The sequence below is a fragment of the Arvicola amphibius genome, chromosome 15 (genome assembly GCF_903992535.2).
Source record: "Arvicola amphibius chromosome 15, mArvAmp1.2, whole genome shotgun sequence".
Classification (NCBI taxonomy): domain Eukaryota; kingdom Metazoa; phylum Chordata; class Mammalia; order Rodentia; family Cricetidae; genus Arvicola; species Arvicola amphibius.
In genome coordinates this window covers 42,935,282-42,945,848 of record NC_052061.1, presented here as the reverse complement: position 1 = coordinate 42,945,848, position 10,567 = coordinate 42,935,282, and the positions used below count along the sequence as shown (strand labels likewise).

At 43.7% G+C, this 10,567-nt stretch overlaps 1 pseudogene; it reads right to left on the bottom strand.

Annotated features, from left to right (window-relative positions):
• Positions 1-1,211: 1,211 nt before the first annotated feature.
• Positions 1,212-2,087, bottom strand: LOC119801745 (annotated as a pseudogene).
• Positions 2,088-10,567: the final 8,480 nt, after the last annotated feature.

Sequence of the window (10,567 nt, the reverse complement as noted above, 5' to 3'; positions counted from 1 at the left end):
GTACTCTGCCTTATTTCCTTGAGGCAGGGTCTCTCTCTCTCTCTCTCTCTCTCTCTCTCTCTCTCTCTCTCTCTCTCTGAACCTGGAGTTTTTTTCAGCTAGACTGACTGGTCCTCGAGTCCCTGGACCCATCTGTCGTCATGCCATCAATCCCTCACGGCTGCCATGCCCAGCTTTCTGTGTGGACACTGGGATCCGAAGTCACAGCCTGAGGTTCATGTTGCAAGTGCTCTTACCCACTAAGCCCCTGTTATTTATTGTCCTTTGAATAATTGCTGTCAGCTGGAGCAGGATGTTTACTTGTCTACTCTTCCCAGGGTGCAATTGGTTCTTCCCTTCTCAAAATGCTTAACTTTAATCTTTTCTTTTACTGTGTTTTGGATCATTGCTTCTGTCTATTTGCTTTCTTTTTTCTGTAGAAATATCTACTCATTAGCAGAATCTCTGTCATCTACTGTATTTGCCTGCCAACATCTCTAATATTCTTGTTTTAATTTTCGTTCAATATTGATTTAATAAAGGACATTTGAAAATTCTGTTAGTGCATCTTAAATGAAGCCTGTGTCTTTACTTTAAATAAGATTCGGACCAGGTTATGTCTTGACCATGTAACTGTTCTTTTATAACATATGTGTGTATGTGTGTGTATGCACATGTACACGTGTGTAGAGGACATTCTCAGGTATCATACTCAAGAATGCCACCTCCTTTGAGACGGGCCTGAAACTCTCCAACTGGCTAAACTGGATGGTCAGCGAGCCCAGGGATCCTCCTGTTCCTGCCTCCCACACTGTGAGTATAAGCAGACACCACCATGCCTGGCATTTTACATGGAATCTCAGAGTTGAACTCAGGTTCTCATGATTTTTTTCATAGCAAAATGTGTGATTTATTTTTGGAAAAATAATTAAACTAATAAAGTTTTTCCAATGAAGGGGAGAGTTAACAATAAGAGACCATATATACCACATACACGTGGTTAACTCTAGATGACCACATCCTGTAGAACGTGGGTGTGTTCAACACGTACTCCAGAATATGAGTAACATTTGCAATATTGCAATCTAAGCTACCTGCTGATGTAAACCCACAAATGATGAAATAAAGACCTAGAAACCAGAATCCCGTAGAAGCTGAGTTCCTTCCTCACCAGTGTTTCTGCAGAGCGCTGCATTACAGACAGTCAGAGCTGCAAAAATCACAGGGCGTGGCTAGGTGCCACTGAGCTTCTGCATGCTATGGCTGTCTGCTGCAGCATGAGGGAGGATACTTTCTACAAACATCCGAGTACCCCAGAGACTGTGACAGGTCACTTTACAGCAGCCAAGGGCATCAACAGAGAATCCTAACTGCCGGCAACGTTCATCTGTTTCAAAATGCGTGTTGTTTGTATGTGGTCCAAAAACTGCCAAACCAGATGATGGGTCAATGAAGTCAGCCCAATATCCTTCAGCCCGAAGAGCATAGCAAACGTCCTTAGCACCATGAGTGAACTTCTTTCAGAGCGTCTCTCTTTCAAGTTCTACCCCTCCACTCCAAACGGTCACGTCACTTTCCGTTTTCTGTGTCACAGTCAGAATCATGAGTTTATTATTAGCCACTTCCGAAAAACGTGACTCAAAATCTCTTTGCGGCAGTTGCAGACATGTTTGGATCACACACTCAACTGTGGCATTGTCAAAGTAAGTTTCTGCAGTGTTAATTTTTTGTTCACAGGTGCATTGGTACTCGGACACTCATTCCCATACTGTGCCATTACAAATTCCGGTCTTTCCGCTGAAGGATGCTTTGCTAACACACCAGGCAAAGTTTTATGGGTCAAGCTTTTCTTCTGTGAAGCAGTACCATTAAGGTGACAATTGAAGCCCATATTCCCAGGGAGCCGGAATCTCTAAGCCTGAGGTCCAAATGGTCCCATAGTGTCATCAGGAAACTATGTATGTTCGGGAGCATATATCCAGGAGTGAGGTGGCCACATGAGACCCTGCGATTGGAAAGGCTTTTGGATTGATAACTCTTTTCACTAAAGAACAGAATCCTGGGAGATAGGAAGCCAGTCTGGCCTTGTTACAGAGCACACGAGCCATTTCTAGTGAAGAAGATGGGGGCAAATTCTCCTCAGTTACCAGAGGGGCTCAGTGCCCAGGCCCTCTCCCCGTCCACTGTCAGAATGCGGGTCTCATGCTTTTAAGGAAAGCACTTTACCAACTGAACTAATAACCCCAATGCTATTTTTAAAGTTATAATTCATATATTGATTTATGCTTCTCTCAGATTGTTTTCAACACATAGAAGATATGTTGCTTGTATCTAATTGGCCATGAGCGGTAGATATTTTTCTTAACTATTCCATTTGCTTCTTTATCCCTTTTTTATTGGTGTATCACACCGTGTCCCTGACTGGCCTGCAGCTCACCGCGTAACCCAACCTGATCCCAAACTCGTAGCAATCCTCCTGATTCAGCTTCCTAAGTGCATCATGCCCAGCGTAATTAGCCTTCGTTTTATGAGATTTAATTGAGGATCTCTTATTGAGGAGTTTGAAGGTAAGAATGTATGAGACAAGGCTGGGGAACAGCTCAGTCATAAAGATCTGGGCACGGTATCGTGATTGTAATCCCAGCCCTGGGGAAGTGGAGATCGCAGGCTCCCTGGGGCATGGTAGCCAGTCAGCCTGGCAGAATCAGTGAGTCCCAGGTCCCGGGGAGAGGCTTCGACTCAAAACCCAAGTTGGATGCCTGCTGAAGAACAACACCCAAGATTGATATCACACACACACACACACACACACACACACACACACACACACATCGCAAAACAGTGTGTAATGAAATTGTCATGTGCTCGTCATGTCTTTGTTATTTTAAACTGTTGTCTGTTTTAAAAAGTCCCTTGTTATAGTAACTGAGGAAGGGCTTCCCGAGGCTGAAGGGGACGGGGAGTTACGCTGTGCTGTCTGCGGTGACGATGTGGGTGATAAAGGACAGGTGAAGAAGGCCTTTCTCTGGTGCTATTCCATAGTGTGAAAACTGCATGCGTTTCATGGGACAAAGGTCATTTATTGCTGACCATGAGATGATGGCTCAGATATCGAGGCCAAAGGAGAAAAGCAGGGCTAGGAAAAGCCATTAACGCTCAGTGCTGCTCTATGCTTGCTTCTGCTTCTGTCACATCACACCTTGTCCTTAGAGACCCCACTACCACCCTCCCTCAGATCAACAAGGATTTACTGGAAAATAAAAGCTTTATTTGAAGAGTCACGTATCACTTTTACGTGTGTCTGAGTTGTCAAGGACAGGAGGACGGAACACTCGGCTCTGAGGACCTGTGAGCAAGGCACACTTGCCGTCATTCAGCATGTGGGTGTGTCCTCCTCTGTCCTTCAGGGTGACATAGACTCTCTCTAGGGCTTCGGGAGTCTGACTTCTATTTCACATATCCTTCAGTTCGTTTAGCAGTGACATTAGGTATAATTCTTCTGGTGGGGGTGGTATAGGTGTAAGGCTGACTTCTTACTGTAGCATAGAGTGTTCTAAGATCTCCTTTTTCTTACTTTTTTTTTCCATTGTGAGGTCTTTTAGAGGTCAGATCATGGCCATTCCAGTTAAATGATCCTTCTTTGTAAAACCATTTTATGGGAAAAATACCCCTTGACTCTTACTACCTACCTCTCTTTTTAATCATTATATTTTTAAATATATATGTTTGTGCACACAAGTGCAGGCACCCATGAGTGTGGGATCCCATGAGTGCAGGCGCCCATGAGTGTGGGCACCCATGAGTGGGGTTTCCCAGGAATGTGGGCACCCATGAGTGTGGGCGCCCATGAGTGCAGGAGCCCATGAGTGTGGCTGCCCGTGACCAGAAGAAGGTGGCCGTGAGATGCCTGTTGGATGCTGGTTACTGAGCTCTTCTGAGAGAGCACAGAGTGCTTTTAAATGCCGAGTCACCTCGTCAGCATCTCCACGTGAAATTTGCTTCCTCTCTACATCTTAGATTTTTTTTTATCATATATTCTTACTAAACTTTCTTTTATGCCAGACTCCTTAAATGGTTTGTTTTACATTCATTTTCTTTTTACAATTTATCTTCATATTATAGTATGCCCATACATGCCTATAATGTGTTTTGATCTTCACTTTCCTACTCTTCCTTATCCCTCTTTTCTTTACCCTCTCTGTCCCCAATCACCTCGTTTGCTTTCCCCTCCTCCCCCAGATTCCATACACGAGAGAAAACGGGTAATACTTGCCTTTATATCAGCTTATTTCACTTAACAGGATGCTCCCCAACCCGTCCTCCTTCCTGCAAATGCCCCAAGTTTGTTCTTTATGGCTGAGCTAAACTCCACGGTATCTGATGTGTGTCACGTTTATCCATTCATCCACTGACGGGCATCAAGGTTGAGGTCACGCTCAGCTGTTTTACTAGTGCTGCCATGAACACGGGTATGCCAGCATCATATAATAAGCTGTTGATTGTTTTGGGTTCATACACAGGAGTGGCGTGGCTGAATTCTGTTTTTTACTTTTGAGAAACCACTGTACTGATTCCCATGGTTGGCTGGACTAATCTGCATTTCCACCAGCACCAGAGAAGGGCTCCATTTCCTTTATCCTCACCAACAAGCTTTGGTTGTTGTTTCTTGGAAATGGCTATTTTGACTGCAGTGAGGTGGGACACCTTTTGGAACAGAAGTCAGCATTGGAGAATAACTTGTTTGTTCTTCCTTCAGCTTTCTGTGAGTCAGGACCACAACAATCTCATGATCATCTATTCAAAGACCCCAGCCTTGTGGCTCTTTATTCCCTAAGATTCGACTCTCTTTACACATGAGTAATTAGGAAGAGGACACTGATTATCATAATGACCATGATTACAGTGGGGTGCTGAGACCTGCACAAAATACCCAGGTCTGAATCTCCAGAGCAGGTGCCTCCTGAGAGCCAAAGATCAGGAACAACTCGGAAGTCCGTCAGCCAGTGAGTGGCCCAAAATGTGAAAGAGGAATGAAATCCTACTACATGGTACATTGTGCCCGAACCTTGAAATGTGCTGAGTACCACACACCCCATAATTCTGTTTATATGAGTTGTCTAGAGTGGACAAACCTATGGTAACAGAAAGTGGATTGCTTGTTGCCTAGAGATGGTGGAAGAGGGAGGGAGGAAAGGCCGGTTAAGGGAAGCTGGGTTACTGTTTAGAGCAATGAAACCATTCTTTTTTTTTTTTTTTTTTGGTTTTTCGAGACAGGGTTTCTCTGTAGCTTTGGAGCCTGTCCTGCAACTAGCTCTTGTAGACCAGGCTGGTCTCGAACTCACAGAGATCCGCCTGCCTCTGCCTCCCGAGTGCTGGGATTAAAGGCGTGCGCCACCACCGCCCGGCTCAATGAAACCATTCTTACACCAACTGCACTGCTGTGTGCCCAGCTCTGTGGGTGTTTGAAAAGCAATAGGATCATGTCCTCTGATTGGGTGAAGTGTTCTCTCTAGGAATGGCATTTCAATGGAGTTGATCACAATGCTTTGGGAACAAAGAAACTGTACTGAATCCCTACCTGTGTCAAGGGGATGAAAGCTGACATTTGCTTAACCTTCAGGACACCCTGTTGGGTACGTGCCATTGCCCATTTCCAGAGCACTGAAGCTGTCACTGATTCTGTATCTGAGCCGCGGTCTGTGTGCCTCTGGCCAGCACTTTCTTACTGAAGTTGCTCATAGGTGATACCCATGTTCTTCCTGGAACACCAGCATGACGTCATGAGGCAGAGATGGTCAGTCAGGCAGTCCAGCGGAGAGGAGGACATGCACACAATCTAGATAACCTGAGGACAGATCAGTAAAGTTGCTTTTCACAAAAGTACAGGCAAAGTTTGGACAATCAAGCTGGGGTAGCTACAGCCTTAGGCATCGCCATCCCAGGCCCAAGGGGACAAAGGCAGGGAGCATGATGGTAACACAGGGGTGTTTATATACCCGTCTGCTGCCCTGGTTAATTTATATTGCCAACTTGGCACAGCCTAGAGTCACCTGGGAAGAGGTAGTCTCAATTAAGGGCCTTACTTCCCAGATCAGATTGACCTCTGGCTTTATCTGTGGTGAATTGTCTTGGGAGTTGATTGGTGTGGGAAGGCCCAGATTATGGGGAGCATGCTACCCCTGGCAGGTGTCTTGGGTTGTGTAAGCTAGTCAGGCATGAATCTGTGAGGGTTGCCAGTAGGCAACCTTCCTCCCTGCTTCCTGCCTCTTGATCCTGCCCACACTTCCCCCAGTGGTGGACTGTTATCTGGACTTGTAAGCAGAAATAAATGCTTTCCTCTCTGAAGTAGCCTTTGGTCATGGTGTTGATCTCCACAACAGTAAACAAACTAGAACAACTGTCTTTCTTAGATGACCACACCCATAACATGGTAAAAATCCAGACAGTAACTGCTCAGCTTCAGCCCCCTCCTACCTTCTTGCCCTCATCCATGCGCTTCATTCGTTGTATGTAGCAAGAAGCAGATGGGGATGGAGAGATGTCTCAGCAACTAAGAGCACTGGCTGTTCTTTTGGAAGAAGCACGGTTGATTCCTAGCACCCACACAGCAGCTCACAACTGTCTGTAATTCCAGTTCTGTCCTTCCTGGGCACCAGGCATACACTTGTGATGTACGTACATATAGGGGAAACACCCAAACACACAAAATAAGAATATATAAATAATTTCAAAAGAAAGTGGGAGAGAGGGTCAATGGATGATAACTCAGACACAACAATCTCTAGGTCAGGGAAAGCCATGGCAGATGGCCCTCTGGGGACAAATAAAAGCTGTGAGTACAACATGGAGCTGTAATGCTGGAGGCATGTTCCAAGGTTGGGAAAGGAGATAGAAAATAAGACTTGAAACCATCCTCAGTTTGCTGGATTCTCATTTTCCCCCAGATACTCGCCCATTACGTTTTGTGTCGGGTAAACCTTGTGGTCTTCTAGAAGCCTCCATTCTCTTCTCAGGGCATGGTAGTGGCTCAAGTTTCTAACTCAGCAAGAAGTCCACGCTGGCCTCATTATCAGCATTAGACAAGCTAAGACTTCCAAGTCAACTCAGGAAGTTCCAGGCTTTCTTCAGGGAGGGAATCCTCTGACAGGAAGTGGATTGAGTTTAGGAGAGATTGTAAAGGAAGGGAGGGTTGCCAGTGAGTCACCCTGAGGAGTTGCTTGTGTTTGTCATTAAGAGAAGGTATGTCAGCTTTTATCATAGTACTCTAGCAAAGTCTTTGTGGGTGTTCTTGGAAAATAGAGGAGAAAAATAACAGCAAAAAGAAATCAAGTCTTTGGGTTTCCTTTCTCTTTGGTCTTAAGTTGCCCTCTGGTTGAGGGAAGGAAATGTGTAAAACACATACAAAGAAATGTTGCCCTCAGAGATGAACAGCTGGCCTCCAGGGTGTCCTTGACTGATAGTGGTGGACCTTTCAGTGTAGGAATTTTCTCTTTCATCTCTGCGGACTAAAGATCCAGGTCTTCCTTTGTACCAAAGTAGAGCCCAGACCTACAGATCCGTAAGAACAAGGGCTCTAAGAATCCAATACATAGGGTAGATGACAGTTTGTTAGTTTATAATAAGAAGCGATGTTGAGATAGGGAGGCTGCAGGAGTCAGATTGGCATCTGCTTCTGGTTTGGGGAAACTTCATGGGAAGCCAAACCACCCTACAAGGTGACTGAGAATGGGAATAAAGTGTGTGATTGGAAATGTATTGTCAGGGCCTCTTGTGTCTCTGCCTGCAGCATGGATGTGCCTGGACTAAGTGAGGATTCTGTAGTGGAGAGGCAGGCTGCTCCCTGGAGAGTGCTCAGGTGGGAGCCCTGGTATTCCATCTCTGTTACTGAGCAATGCTTCTTAGAGTGGGGACATGTTTATCTTTCTTTCTTTCTTTCTCTCTCTCTCTCTCTCTCTCTCTCTCTCATATGTATGTATACATGTATGTGTCTGTCTATCTATCTATCTATCTATCTATCTATCTATCTATCTATCATCTATCTATCTGTCTGTCTGTCTATCTATCTATCTATCTATCCATCAATCCATCTATCTATCCATCCTATTTTCTGTTTGTTTATCTATCATCTAACATGTATCATCTATCTACTTTCATCTATGTGTATGTATAATGCACAAATGTATGTATGTATCTACCTATTCACCTGTGTATATATGTATCTGTCATCTATCAATCTGTCAATCCTCTATGTGTATGTATATGCATGTAAACATCTACCATCTATGTACACACATATGTATTTATCTGCTATCTATTATCTTATCTACATACATACACACATGTATATGCACGTATGTATGTATCTGTCTGTCTACTCATTTTATAGTACTCTATTCAGAGTCAAAATATATTCTAATATTGGAGCCTAAAAACCACCTAAAAAGACCTTTAACTTGAGTTATTCTTTGTCCCAATCCTTGTGTCTTGATAACAGTTGTCGCGAGGACACTTAGCTCCTCTGAATAATTGTTCTTTTGGCTGAGAGGCCCAGTCTCTGACCACAGACAGTTGATGAAGAGGAATGAGCATAAACAGAGCACTTGGTTTGCCAGTCACAGAGTAAGGATGCTAATATCTCTGAGATCCCACTACCTGGTGAGGTGGTATACAACGTCTGTGTGATGCCACACCATGGCAATGGCAATGACACCTTGTCAGTCATACAGTCACGGGATTAACAGCTGACCCTCTGCCACACACCATGTTGATGGGATGTGATATTCTGCAGGTTATATATAAAATTGATATTGGGTTATATTTTCATCTTATAAGATGCTTGTTGGGATGTAGCTCCAATATAAATTGATGACCACTAGTGCGCTATGTCTTCATTGGAGGCTTTTGAGTTCTGTGTATCTGGATATCCATATCTTTCATTAGATTCTGAAAAACTTCACCTGTTATTTTTATTTTTATTTTTATTTTATTTTTTATTTTTTTTGCTTTTTCCGTGGTTTATTTTTTTATACTTAAAAATTTCCATCTCCTCCCCTCCTCCTCCCCTCCCTCCCCTCCCACCTGTTATTTTTAAAATGGGATCCACAGAATGAGAATGTCCACTCTTTACTTGGTGTCCTAGAGTCATGATAACTCTTTTTCTCTCCCTTTCTTTGTTCTTTTCTGACTACCTACCTTCCTATGACTTGTCTTCAAGTTCTGCATAGTCAAGTTCCTATATTGCATTTATTTTATTTAATGAATTGTGTTCTTTAGTCCCCAAATATGTGTTTCCTTTTTGATAATTTCTATCCCTTTATTGAACTTCTTGCATAATTCATGGGTTGCTTTTCTGATATTGTTTTCTGTGTGACTTGCTGAGTTTTTTTTTTTTTGAAAGCTATTGCTTTCAGTTATTTTCTGGGAATACACAGATCTCCTTGTCATTGGCATTGGTTACAGAGATATTATTGTGTGGAGTTGGAGGACAAGCTGTGGGTGTTGAGTCTCTCTATTATCTTTTGGAGATGGAACTCATTTCTTCAGGCTTGGTGGCAGTGTCCTTGCATGCTGAATCATCTTGCCAACTCAATACTGGCACTCTTGAACCTGGAGAGCATTATGCTAAGAAACAATAAATTCTAAGAATACTAAGAATGATAAATGTGGCGTCATCTCACTTGTATATGGAATCTAAAAGAGTTGAATTCAGAACTAGACATAGAGGTATGCTTTCCAGGGCCCAAGGCTGGAAGGTGTGGGTAGCAATTGTTAAACTGCCTTGCATTCTAAGGGATCAACTGTTTCTTCCAATCTCACTGGAGAATATGACACCTCCGTGGCTATAAATCTTTGTCTGTCTAGTAAAATGGTTAAATAAAGACTGGAAGATCACCAGAGAGAGAAAGGAGAGGGAGAGATAGAACTTGAAAACATTTAATTAGACAGCACTTGGTTTTAGCCTGGGCTTTCATTGGAGCATAAATGGTTGAGAGTTCTCCATAGCTACAGAGGCAAAGGCACATGCAGTCCCATGGGCCACCTGGATGTCCACTGAGAAGATGGCCCTGGCAGTCAAGTCTGTTCTTCATTCCATTGTATATCATGTGCTCCTTTCCCACCCAACCCACCCGTATTTCTATGCCACACCTACTTGTGTTGCTTTTTTCTTTGTCAACTCCACCCAGCTGTAAACACCACGAGGGCAAGGACCATTGTTGGTTTTGCTCATTACTGTACCATTGGTATTTGGCCTCTAACTAGCCATCACTACTAGAGTGGAAGATCAAATCATCCTGAGGCAAGCTCCTGGCCGTCAGCTGGCACACACCAACTGGATTCCATTCTGTTAAGGAACGAGGGACTGGGTGCGGGAGGCAAGAATAGAATGCATTGTGAATTTGACCCTAAAATATGTCACCGAAGTTTTAAGACTTACTCACAGTGATAACTTGCAATTTCTGTAGGCTCATAAATGACTTCCCAAGTTAAGGCTGATGGGAGATAAAGCTGAAGAATCATTGTGTTGTAAAAACATTCCACAGTACTTTTTTTTCCTTAACAAAGAGACAGGAAACCCAGTGTCTACTGT